General features: G+C 37.9%; 1 protein-coding gene across 2 annotated transcripts in view; it reads right to left on the minus strand.

Annotated features, from left to right (window-relative positions):
* SNTG1 (syntrophin gamma 1) overlaps positions 1-14,805 on the minus strand; it is a 709,317-nt gene that overhangs the window by 291,539 nt on the left and 402,973 nt on the right. The window lies entirely within an intron of this gene.

The raw sequence follows: 14,805 nt of genomic DNA on the forward strand, positions 1-14,805 counted from the left end.
TAAGGTGGCATGGGGAGGTACTATTATTTAGATTCATAATCACTGGGGGGTCTATTATCAATAGGGGTGGGAAGCTATTTTATAATGGGGGCCTATGGACATGGGAGGATGGGGGGTGGAAAACATCCTCAATATTTATTTTTTAAGTAAAATATTTAAATACATTATTACAAATAATTGTTTAATTTTATTAATTAATAAAAATTTCTAAGTGGTTTTGTAGGAAAAAGTGATCAGTTAAGTGGTTAATGGAGCCAAAGCTTATAAGGTAAATGTGCAGCTTTTGCCCATACTGAACTCTTGTGTACAATTATAACAATATATTGTGAAATAGTAACACACTATGGCAATGATCTACTGTAACTGTAGTTACCCAAACTGCTTGCAAATACCTGCTTAAACTTTTAGAGGGATTGGGAATATGAGGCCAGCAGTCGGGATGCCGGCCATCAAAACACCAACAGCAGCACCCCAATGCTTAGAATCCCGACAGGAGCTCCATGAGTATACTAACCTTCCCCCATTCACACCCTAACACTAACTCTCCCTTCCTGCATCTTAACCCTAACCTTTCCCTTCCCACACCCTAACCCTCCCCGTTAGTGCCTAAACTTAACCCTCCCCTTTAGTGCCTAACCCAAACCCCTCCAGTGGTGTCTAAACCTACCCCCCCTCTGCAGCTTAACCCTAATCTCCACCCTCCCCCCCTGTAGCCTAACCCTAACCCAACCCTGGTGGTTGCTAAACCTAACCCTCCCCCCAGTGGCTAAGGCTAACCTGGCTCACGTTTGGGGTGCCAGCGGTTGGGATTCCAGCATTGGCATCTAAGCTGATGTCGGGATTCCGGCGCCGGTGTTCTGGCTGCGGGTCGGGATTCTGGTGCCGGGATTTCAACTGCCGGCATCCTGTGTGGTGGCCAATTAACTACATTCCCTTTAGAGGCCACCCTGTAAAATCAATATGCTGAGACACTGATCTAAAACATGTCCTAACAGTTGGTTAGTTAACAAGCTGTGGTGTTGGTACAGTCTGTTATATTAAACTGTTCTTATTAAAATATCTGTTATTTAAGAACTGCTGAGCTGTAGTAAAACTTACTGACATTAGGTTTTAATTCTGTAACAAATTTAAGCGTAAATTATACTACTATTGGCCTTAGAATCCCGACAGGAGCTCCATGAGTATACTAACCTTCCCCCATTGGGCAGCACAGATGGTATAATGGTAGCATTACTGCCTCACAGCACTGAGGTCGTTGGTTCGATACCCACTACGGCCCTAACTGTGTGGAGTTTGTATATTCTCCCTGTGCTTGCGTGGGTTTCCTCCGGGTTCTCCGGTTTCCTCCCACACTCCAAAAATATACTGGTAGGTTAATTCGCTCCTAACAAAATTACCCCTATTGTGTGTATGTGCGTGTGCATGTGGTAGGGAATATAGATTGTAAGCTCCACTGGGGCAGGGACTGATGTGAATGGCCGAATATTCTCTTTTAAAGCGCTGCGGAATATGTGTGCGCTATATAAATAACTGGTAATAATAATAATAATAATATTCAGAGGTGGACGCAAAACCCATTGCATCTGCTATTCCGTCCGAAGTGGACTTGCAAAAATATGCTAATTACTGTTTTGTGCACAGAGACACCCACCTCCGATGTCTGACATCTGCCACTTACCGACAAAAGTGAAAACATCAGAAACATTGATCGCACAACGGTCGCACATTGAACCTTTAAGCATCTCTATGCTTTCTTGGAATGAGCATCTCACCAAAGACGCAGGGGCCTCTAGCTAAGTATGAATTCTCAGAGGCTCACTAGAGCACGGGCAGAAATCGGTCTCAACGCGGCTGCAATTTTCAAGCCCCCAACTGTTACATTCCCTTAAACGCTGACTACCTGTCAATTACTTTGCAAATAAATCCTCCCTGCAACTGTCATCGCTAACCAATTGCTGTGCATGCGCAGTGCGGCCTTCTCACATGTGCAGTAGCAAAAAAATTGCTCCAGTGCATCCAAAATTGGCATTGCATCCACCACTGAATCAGGCCTTATACAGTATGTGCGAAAATGAAAGCTTTAATGAAATACATCACAGTAGTAGATAACTATTGAAAACCTAGAAATTACACACTTCAAATTATACAGACGTAATAAGAATAATTTATATTTATAGCTTAACAGTTATTCACTGTTAAAAGTCTATCATTATATTTAATGTATTTTTAATTTAAATAACCTTTTTTTATTATTTTAACAAGTTTAAATTATGGGTACTTAATGTTTTTCAGATGTGTTTATTTTCAGATATACTGTATATATTGGACAATATCAAATAGTAACTAAGTACAGTATCTTTCTGCTACTATCTTTGTGTTAGTATTTGCTACCAAAACTGCAAACATTTGTACAATTTTCAAGGGATATTTTGCTGCTGGACAGATATATCCATCTGTATACTGTTTAGTGGTCCCTAGTGAGGCATATAATCCTACCAGAATTTATCTTTTCATCATCTTTTTTCATAATCTAGTCACTTTTTTATCTACAGTGTACCAAGTTTCTTGTGACCTGGTTCTCAAATACCTGCAGTTAAATACAATACAATACAATAAAATAAACTTGAAAATATTCCTATTACCTTGTACGTCGCATATGTACAAATGTTATAATATGCATATACATTTTAGATTTTGAATTACAATAAAACATAAAATACACTTAATTGGTTATGGAAGAATTACAATCTATCAGTTTAATTTCCTCTAGCACACAATGGATGTGCTAAAACAGAATGAATAGGAAATGAGTTGCTGATAATTATAATGAATCTACAAAGAAAAATGTCTGTTAATTGCAAGGTTGGAAATATGAATATAAAATTACATAATTAGCAAATTTTGAAAAGGTTTGACTTTGTTTAACTTCCAATTTACTAGTATATGAGACTAACAGTCAGATAAGCATGAAGCAATTTGGTATGTATCACAATTTGTCAGACAGACCATTTCAGGTGAATTAAATCAATTTCTAAAGTGATGAAAGTTAATGGAGAGAAATATTTCATAGTAGATCTGTTCAAAAGGGTTCCTTGTTTTTTTTTTAACTACATCTAAACAAAAAGTTAGCAATAAATGTATTAATACCCTGATTCAGAGATGTTTGCTAACCCGATGGTTAGTGCAGATCTCCAATGTTTTGTGGTCTGCTCATGAACAGGACCCATTCTGCACATGTGCAAAATGGGTCCTGTGATCTCAACTGACATGCTGCAGCATTTGGGGGGCAGAGCAGGGGCATGGTTAATCACTGTCCCTGGAAGCGACGGAGTGCCATCTCTGTTTTCTGGTAGGGACAAGGCCAGGGTCTGTGGATGCAGATTTCTGGCATCGCAAGTGACCAGGACCCGGCCAGGCTGCAGTAAGCTTCAGCCTCTGCAGCCTGCACAAACGCCATTGGTTGCGATGATGATCTCAGGCTGTGACCTTGGTCGAAGTGCTGGGATCACAGATGAAGCAAGAACATGTCTGTTTCCTACAGACAACTTTTGCTGCATTAGCATTTTAGATGGTTGGAATTGCACCGCCACTTGTGTACAGCTCTGCAATTCCATCCATCTCTGAATCAGGCCATAAATACATTCTCATGTTAATTGCTTTTGGTCACACACATGAAAACAAATGATGATAGAGACTAGCTTCACACATACTGTAAGTAGGATATATATACAGAAAGGCAAAGATGGTACTGAGACATTTGTTTGATACTCTGACAATGCCAGAAACAGCTCTCCAAGGTGACTAAATATGACATAATTTTTAAAGATTTATGTAATGGATTCCCTGTTTTAAATACCATTGTATGATAAGGAGGCTCCCGGATGCTAAGCTTGACTGGACAGCTGGAACCTTCTGTAGCTGTATCTAACAATCTGTGTACAAAGCCTTGCAAAAAGTGTATGTCCCACAGATAAATGGTGAATAGAAAAAAATCATACATGTATTTAGAATAAGGATTACTGTACATTTTGCATTTTTCACTGGTAGAATGTGCCGTTAATTGTTCCCAATGTTACTCCAACCATACCACACAGCACAACTCATCATCCCACTTTTATCTACACACTATAAATTCCACGAAATGTGGAATATACAAGTTCAGTACGTAATCATTAGGCAAATATAAAACTTCACTGAGAATGATACCACAATTTAATTAATCTTTTTGAAAGTAAAAGCATTTAGCATGGCCATATTAGTGTTTTCCATATGTACAGCACAGCCATACAACATTTTTTCATTTTCCTTATTGCTAGAAAGAGGTAGCTGAAGAGGAAAGACTAAATGGAACAATTTAAACACATTGGATCTTGGTACATTTTTTTGACACATGCTAAGTAAGATGGAGCTAAAGTTGCTACTCTATATTACGAATGTAGATGGGTTATAAACTATGTCAAGAAAAACACTGACTTAAAGGGGTTTTGTACTGACCTTTCATAAAATGCCTGTAGATGAATTAAACATTCAGTGTTGTGGAGCACAATATGTGGGTTACAACATAGTGACCCACATACAATCAAATGTATGACAAGATTTACAACATTTATTAAATGGGCAGTCATGCACTACCTGTCAATGACAATTATAAAGGTTTTGTGACAAGAAATTACTTACACAAGTTATTACACACCATTCAAAGTGAGTACTGTGTGTTAAATGCAAAAAATAATTAAACTTTTGTGTGTGACATCCCTGTGGTGTCATTCTCTCATATCACAGAAAGCTCCATGCATACAGTAGGAAACCTAAATCAGACCTTCCAAACAAAATGTTTTTTAAAGATATAAAGTGGATCTAATAGTAATTTTTGTGCTAGTTACTAGTACATTTAAGTTGCATTGCATCTATTAGTATCGCAAACAACAACAAAAAAAAAAGTATACTATTTTCTGCACACCATTGTTGTAACATATCTTAGCTACTGTTGCCTTTCTGTCAGGCATGAATCAGCCTGGCCATTTGCTCCTGACCAATCTCATTAACAAATAATATTCATCAGCAGAACTTTCACTCCCTGGATGTATTTGGCTTTGTGCACCATTCTGTAAAAACTCTAGAGATTTTTGTGTAACCCAGGAGATCAGCAGTTTCTGAGAAACCGAAACCCCTTTGTCTGGCACGAACAATCATTCTATGGTGAAAGTTACATACAGTAGATCACATATATTCCTCATTGGTTGTGGGTTATTGGTTGTGGGTCTTAAGAATTACAGAAAATCTTGACAATGTCTGCAAACTTTATGCTCTGAATTGCTGCCATATGATTGACTAATTAAGTATTTGCATTAATAAGCAAGTGTACAGGTGTACCTAACAAAGTGGACACTGAATATAACATCTAAATGTTACCCTCTATCACGTTGTGTAGTATGGGAGTGCATGGGTAGGAAATTGACCTCTTTACTTCACTCTTCACTACCATGGCTGGGTATTGGGTGTGGACAAAATGTACAGCAAGTGACCATCTCTATACTGCAAAATATAACTTTGTATTTGCTTGCTTTATCCACTATAGTACAAAACAGTTGCAGTTAATAAAATACATATATATATATATATATAAATATATATATATATATATATATATACAACTCTTCTCTGCTCCTGCACAGTTCTTAGAAATAGTACCATTTCAAATATAACTTCAGATATCTCCTCACTCCTCCTCACTCTATTTAACCATAGGTGGTTGGCAACCATCGATGGCATGATACATATCGTAAAACATTTTGACAAATAGTTCCTTGATAATGAACATCAGTGGTGGAGGTCCGATGATGGCGCATGAGCATGAGTGCCTGAGGGCCATTGACGAATCAACAATTGATGGTTTTTCCCCAATGGTGCTAAACCAGCTATGTATAACCCATAGATTGTCAACATACTAAGTGGTTGCATTAGGTGCTTTCATGGCTTGCTGCTCAGCCACTCTCATTTCAGTGACATGAATACCCATCTCACTGCTCTTATTAACCTCACAAAGTCCACACCTCAGCTTATACTATATATGTATGCATAAAATCATACCTCTTGCTCTAATAATAACTATCTGATATCCTGAGAAATTAGACATTTTGTCATTTTCCCATACTTGTGAGATCTATGCAATAACATTTTGCATATTAGTAACTAAGCATTTAGGAAACATTTAATTTTTTTGTAATTTTAGCCATATTTTTCTAATGCATTAAAAAATGTAATTACTCCAAAATACTTTTTCTTCTGAAAAAAAGCAAAATATAATACAGTATATGCTAAGTTTATTATTAACATTTATCTATTTTGGCTGCATGTAACTAGTTGTGGCTGTGCTTTAGATCAGCTCTGTACCAGACCTTCTACAGAGTCACCTTCACATAAATATAAAATTGGTAAAAATTATGAAGCCAGTATAAAATGACATGGTAATGCCAAAGAGTATTGTCACAATAAGAATATGGTTTCCTTAATAGATCTTTTGAATACTATATCAGAACTGTAGTAGAATGTAATGAGTTTTTGCCCTCTCTGATCCTCCTTTGATAAACGCCACTGTCTCTTTGGTGATAATAGCTTCACCTGAACACAGTGAACAACTTTCTTGACAGCAAGCTTGCTACTAAAAAGAGAAAAAAAAACGACAGGCACATTTCTACTCCAAGATGGTAGTGACCACATGTGAATGATGTTCAGTTAAAATAAGTTTCAAAGTACCTTTAAGGTTGACAGCAGATGCTAGATTCATGTTTCATCAGGCTACCTTCTGCTGTCTCTCCTTGTTCAAACTCTGATGCAGTACCAGCAGCTTCTCAGAAATGCCAATGATATATTGTCTTGCAATACTCACATGCATTTTCTCCAACAGAAGCAAGACTTTTCATTCCCCTACTGTAAATTGTGTTTCTTGTGCTCCCTGCACCTTTTAGATTGTAAGCTTATTTGGGCAGAGCCATATTTACTTTCTTTTTCATGTCATTATACAGTATGTAATATGTTTGTTCCATGATCCCCTTATTGTACATTCCTGCATAATTAGCCAGAATTGTAAAATAAATATAATTCATAATAAATATAATTTATCACCAGCATAATCCACAGTATTGTACTTTACCATTGTGAACAAACCATAATAAAAACAAAACTGGATAGTAACAGACATACAAAATGATGAGAGCTTACAAGCTATAATTAAAATTCAAAATAATAATAAATAAGTTATTTCACAATAATACCAACCTAGCAAATTATCACAAAATATATCTGGTCTTTAAGCTATAAGCTATCCACAGTCATATTTATTTATAGATTTATGTTGGTAATGTTGATATTAAAATTGAACCTCTATATACCCCTGCCTGTACCTTCTAAAATCCTACCTATAAACCTCTAAGGATGATGCTAATTTGCGTACGCAGTCATACCATAAATAAAGACTTAGACATGGAATCTGTGGTTCCAAAGCACAAGTGTTATTCAGGTAAAAGTTCAGACAGTTACACGCAATTGATCAAGACACAATTTAGGTGCAAAAGGAAAATTATACAGACCCAAGTATAGTATACACACGCAGGCGCTTCCGGACCTGGAGATAGGCATCAGCAAGAGACCCCTAGTCATACAGCGTTCAGCACGAAGACTGAGAACCAGCTTTCATGCACACATATTTATTCCCCCCCAGAATAAACAGGACAATAGGGAAGTTTGTTGCTGGTGTCATTGGTTCCAAGGGGAGAAGCATCTGTTACAGCACATTTAACAGGCTAGTTCAAATACACTCTCCCTGCCTCTAACAGCTGGGGATCTTCCTCTTCACGCCCACTGCAACATCCTAACAGCTGTTCCTAAAATATGCATTTTGTTGCTTGTAGGCTCTGCGATCCATAACTCGAGAATGCATGATGCGATCTCCCCACCGATAACACCGGAATACTGTAAAAAGAGTATGCATCAGTACAACTCCAAACACGACTTGTTTAGCATGTATAATACCTTAGTTATCAAATATCTTTATTTCTCAGCATTTAAACTAACTGAACCAACTTAAATCATACACTTTAAAGCTTATTAAACCTTATGTGTGAATATGTAATGTGTAAGTATTCAGGGTTTGATATAAAGATGTATTAATGTGCGTATGAAGATGGGTGCACTTTTGCAGTGTGACATGCTGAGCCAGATAGTTTCACATGCCCTCTGTCAGCAGGCCCCCACCTTTCCTGTGTTCAAAGGAAACTGTGTTATCATCTCAAGCTGTGAAGTTGGGGCCATCCTGTCTGTGTGTGGGGCTAAGACCTGTTTAGGATTCAGACAAATCCAATTGTGTAGATCAATGCCTGGATTATATTAAAATTTCCACAACTATACTTTGTCTGCATCCAGGGATTCCCAATTTGTATGTAAAAATACCCATTGTCTATTCTATTTACTTTTACTCAGAAAGCTTGTTCTTCCATTTGCCCTTGGTAGATTAACAAAAACATTGCCATCTGTTCTTAGCTCCTGAGTTGTATCTTGAAGTGACGCTGGTCACAAAATGGTGTCTTGCAGAATCTTGTTTCTAAAATGGAGTCTAGCTGCCATTTGCAAGATGGCGTCGCGCATGCTTCAATTTTAAACTGATCTTGTCTCAGCCAATAATCCAGTTTTGACAGTAACTTCTCTGAACTGACTGAGAAAGCAATGATCACAGTTTTATCTTACTAAGACAATGGGCCTGATTTAGAGGTGATGACTTGCAACTGCTCATGAGTGAAAAGTCCTGAAAACTACCACGGTGCATGCTTTACAGAGTGTATGCACAATGATGCTGTTGCGATTGGGACAGACGATATCAGATATGGTGAGGCAAAGTGATAGGTGTTCCTGGTTAATGACTGGGAGGTGGCCTGAAGTGAACAAAAAAAAGGTTGTGTTCTGGGAGTGTCAAGACCTGTCAGTGAAAGCGGCTGTATTCTCAGGTTTCAGAGCTGCAACCACAGAGGCCATGTTGAGATGGAGACAATGCAAGTGTCGATGGTGCACGGGATGATGCATGTGGAGAATCTCCAGAGGTGTTACAGCATGCACAAATGCTGAAAGTGGGTGTTTTAGGGCTTGCTTAGTCAGATACAGGCAACAGGCTACTACACCAGGGAAGGCAGAAACTAGCATTTGCATATTATCACAGCAGCAACTCCAGCAACAGATGCAAGAGTGGCAGCAGTAGCTTCCATTTCTGAATCAGGCCCTATTACAGATGTAATAGAAAAAGGTTAATATTTCACATAGACGGTGTTGTTATAAAAATATTTTATTATATTGTTATCAATTTAAATCCAAAATGGTATTATGCAAGAAAATAAATACTGTAAAAATTAAAAAAAAAGACAAAAAGTTCCAATGTGTATCGAAAAAAGAAAACATACACCACTAGCGTTCCTATTGTGTCTTACTGGATATAGGACCTCCTCCAATGAACTAGTAGCAATATTCACCAGTGTATGTGGAATGATCCCCAGAGTCCTAAGCACTCAGTCTTTGTTGTTGTGTGCTCTAGGCGTGTCCATAGGTGATAAGCCGCAATCCGGAGATCCGGAGAAATATAGGTCCAAATGATAATCCGTGGGTAAGAGTCAATATTCCATATAGGTCCAAAGTGGTGTGGTTTAAAGCTCAACGTGTTTCCCTGGGTAAGTGTAATTCCAGCTTCCGCAGGAGCCTCTGCTGATCAAAATGATATGTGGCATGCCTGTGTTCTCTGCACAACTGCTGGTGTATGTGCATGCGAAACGCTATGTTACAGTGTCAGCGGCTGTGACACTGTAACGTAACATTTCACATGCAGATACACCCACAGTTCCACACAGAACATAGGCATGCTACATATCATTTTACTCAGTAGAAGCTGTGCAAATAAGGTGGAGTTGAAGGTAAAAAGTTGTACGAAAAGACGCTTGATGCTATTGAGTCACACCACAGCAGGGCTATTTAACGTACAAGGGTGCTTGATGTATGTAGAGACGTCTGTATATGTATTTTATGTTGTGACTCACAAAACTACTCCAGCTGCTAGGTAGGACAGGAAAAAAATATTGGAACTCTGGAAACTGGTTCTACCCAGTTCCTGTATTATGGGAGAAAGAAATATTGTATTTATCCATCCCAATCATTTCCTACACACGCAAAACTAATGTTAAAGTGCAGTTCTATCTTTAATATAATATATAATGAAGCAAATATAGTTCCAAATACATGTTTTTATATCAGGAATACTTTTATCGGAGTTTAATTCAATCCCAATAGTAGATTTATGGGATTGTTTTTTGTTTGTTTTTTACAAAATGCAGTGTAGCTGAGGAAATGTAGCATGTGATGGAATTAGGGATGTGGTAGAGAACTGCACCATACATGAAACACTTGTTGCATGACTTAATCATCATCAAGTTCTATAGAGATTAAAAAGTTTAAGAGCTACGAGCAGTTCACATGGTTTTGAAGCTCCATTAGAATGGAACAAACTGTAGTTTGCAGATAATATCTGCTTTGCTTATATAACGAACATGGTAACAATTGAACCATATTTATAGGTTGTGGCACAGCTGCTTGGGTGTATTAGATTAGTTTTTCTTCAGTTGAATATGCTGCAAATATCAATTGATGAGCATTATTAAAACTATTTTTCCTGTGGCCTATGAAGTGCAGCTTCTGTCTCCTGGCACACTGACTTGAAAAGCATTGTCAGCTATGGAGTCTGAACAAATATAGATGGAGATAATTGTTCCCAAAGTAGCATGAAATTCATGACTGTAGGGTTGAAGGCTACTCTAGTAATTAGAATGATTGTGTGGGAAAACATTCTCAGATAGCTTATAGAAGAATTTGACTTTTGTACTGTTCCTGAGACATTAACTATTTGATACTTGAATGTGTTGTCTGTCTTATTCTTTAGCTCATTCAATTGAAAGATTACATGTCCTACTGTTATAAAAATCAATTAATATACAGCAAAACACTATATCATTTGCATGATGTTATGATTATGGCCTATTCAGGAAGTAGGAAAATAACCTATTAATGTGTTCAGTAAATGACCCAAAGATATGAGATGCTGATAACATGGAAAACCAATGTGTGCAGGTAAACCAGGTATTAATTGATGCTGAAATCTACTTTAGAAATCTTCTTTGTGTCACCCAGCTAGAGTGTTTATACAAAGATGCTGAAGGGTCACAGTGGACCAGTTAAATATGGTTTATGGTGTGGAGACAGATGCTGTAAATCAAATATTTATGGTTACTCTCAGTACATTATGTTTCCTATAAGAAAAATACTTTTTTACAATCTACAGTATGTTTGAGATCTCTATATATTGTTGCATCTAGTAGAACCAGTTATGATGTGCCATTTGTAAATACCAGCCTTAGCTATAGAGAAAACGTACCTTCCCAAGGAATTAATCTAATAGTTTCTTATACATATGTGCAGAATATTATAATTCATGTAATTTAATGTAATATTATATCTTGGTTATGTTCTAGAACATGTATGGAGTTATTTACTCAAATTGTTTTGCTTTCATTCCTGTTTTAAGAAAATGGTGCCTTTGCAATTCTCTATGGCAAACTTTCAGCAACTTTTTTATTTAATAAACATTGTGGCTTATTTTGTCATTAAATTCCATTTAATAATGTTTTATCTTTTTCAAGAATCCATGGCTTGGTCTTGTATAAACATTACATCTAAGGAAGAGAATAGTTTGGTTTATTACAGTATCTCAGATTAATTCAGGTTGTGATTATATTTTGGTATCATTTAGGCTTCCTAAGTGTAAGTAGAATCAGATCTATACTAATAAGTGTAAGATATACTGTTGAGGGATTTAAGACATTTTCTAAACAGACCCAATGGTTTTATTTTAATATACCCTTTCACATCCACATTGCGCAATGCCCATGTAAGACTTACACATAATATTAGCAAAGTGGTGGCAGTATTCATTTTATTTGTAATATTAAGGGGCCTATTCATCACACCTTAAGTTTCTCTGGAGGTTATTAGGTTTAAAACTCGCATGGAGTTCTACCTAATTACCGGAGGAATTCATCATTCCTCCTCTCCATAACTATCTATTCTGCAAAAGCTGTCATTTTTGCGATGACAGCTTTTTGGGAATAAATAGTTATCCCTCTCTACTCTAACTTACCGCAGTTGGAATCCATGCTGTGCATGTGCTATTACATCTGTAAAACCAGCGCATGCGCAGCTCTGCCTAGAGATGCAGTAAGTTTGTGTCCCCCCTCCGCTCACCTCATGTCAGTGATATCGCCTGTGCTAAGTGTGTTCATGAATACTAAAATAACGTTAATTAAGGAAAATGTCCTTAAAAACCTAATTTTAGTGTTGATGAATAGGCCCCCCAGTTTTATTTATATCACAATATGAATTAAAAAACAAAACACATATAAGGTGTGTCTGCTCTGGAACAGTGCGGCATGTCTGTAATTATAGTGCATGTCTACAAGTGTTATAGTAGCATGCATAAACTACCAAGAAAACCCAGAATGGGGGCTTCTTGTATTTTGAATTACAAATATAAGTCTGAAAGTTTATTTTTCTACCAAGAATACTAACATAAGAAGGCACAGAATATAAAACTGTAATGCATATATGACATTTTTTGGCAAGTACAGTATATTGTACTTCATTGGCGCTTCATTGCACATGTATCTGCACCTGCATACTCAGGTCACTCTACTTGAAAAAGACACCAGGAGTACGTCGAAATGCGTAGAAAGAGTGATTATAAATAGTGTCTCAAAAAGGTGCATTATTTATCCTGCCCAGTCCTGTATGATGTCCCAGTATTGAACACCCGGGCTTCATTTTTTGCTTGGACCACACATGTGACCATACACCATCTGTCTGTTTTTTTTCCCCTTATATGGTGATCGCTATATGACATGTGGGGAAATAAAGAAACCTTTATGTGCCTGCTGACAACCATAGATATGTACGCATACAAGTGAGCACCTGTATATTTACATTACACACAGACGGTGTATATTTTCCAACTCCAAATGCACCCGGGCTCTTTTACTATGGAAAGAAGCTTCTGTCTGGAACACTCCATTTCAAAATTTTAGCACTGAGGTGTTATCTTTGAAATACCTCTTGGACACTGATACAATATTGTTTGTCTCTTTCCCCTTTTTTTCCCCTATGATATTAGTATTTATCGGAGGAAATACATCACATCTCTCACAAATTTGTCGGTGAGACCAAACAGTTTATACTGAGATCTCTAACTTTTTTCTTTCTCTCATGTTTGGATTTAAGTCTGGTGCATGATTATATACTGAGCCTTTTTATTACAGTATATTGGGCATAATTGCAGACATCCATATATATACTGAACAGTCAAATATGTGTTACCAATATTATATGTGACAATGATTTATGTTTATTTATATATGCAGGGCTGGCTCCAGGGGTCTGAGCACCTTGTGCCGGCCCGTTACTACAGAATGTACTACTGTAATCGCGTGCTCCATGCCTCCAAATAATGTCAGGCTGGGGGTAAAGCCCAGTCCTCCGTCACTGGTTGGGCTTCTCTCAGCCCTCTCCCGTCATTTAATGGATGCCACGCGCATGAGCACGTTGCATGCATTCACACTCTGGGGGTCCGGCACTGCCGCACGGCTGCAGTGGTGGGGTGGAACCACGGGTGGAACAGCGGGACACTAATGTCCCGCTGAAATCGGGATGTTGGGGAAGGGTGCACCCTCTATGGGTGGCGCCCCTGTGCGACCGCACTGGTCGAACACCCCTAGAGCCGGCCCTGTATATATGCCACACAGACACCCATAAAGTCAAGCCTATAATCACACACAAACATGCCCAGAGGCACACACAGACTGGTTCAGAGTCTCACACACACATAATCAGTTACACACATACATGTGCATCACACACAGATAAACCCAGTTACACATAGACATGCCAAGTCACACACAGACACATCAAGAGTCACACACAGAGTCACACACAGGCATCTCCAGAGTCACACACAGAGATGAACAGCATCAAAAAGACCTTCTCAAAGTTATGCAGAAAAACAGACATAGATATGCACAGACAGGCATAGACACACAGACACACACAGATACACCAATAGTCACACACAGAAATGACAAGAGTCACAAAGACATGCACAGAGCCATGCAGACAGGCATAGTTACACAGACACACCAATAGTCAAACACAGATACACCAATAGTCACACACAGAAATGACAAGAGTCACAAAGATATGCACAGAGCCATACAGACAGGCATAGTCACACAGATACACACAGATACACCAATAGTCACACACAGATACACCAATAGTCATACACAGAAATGACAAGAGTCACAAAGATATGCACAGAGCCATACAGACAGGCATAGTCACACAGACACACACAGATACACCAATAGTCACACACAGAAATGACAAGAGTCGCACACATATGCTCAGTCATGCAGACACAGATATTCACAGAGCCATACAGACAGACAGATTCACAGAGACACACAAAATACACAAATATAAATTCAGGAGCACAGATATTAATACAGAATTTTTTAAAACTCTCAATGATTGCTTATCAAAAAAGCAGCACCCAATTAAAGCACTGGTTTGTGTAAACACACATTAGAAGATATATATTTCTCAAAGAGAGCGCTTAATTATAATATTTATTTAAAGATATGAAAATATCAAATACAGTAGTAAAAATACCAT

Source organism: Taudactylus pleione, unplaced genomic scaffold (genome assembly GCF_031769625.1).
Source record: "Taudactylus pleione unplaced genomic scaffold, aTauple2 ptg000093l, whole genome shotgun sequence".
In the NCBI taxonomy this organism is placed as follows: Eukaryota; Metazoa; Chordata; class Amphibia; order Anura; family Myobatrachidae; genus Taudactylus; species Taudactylus pleione.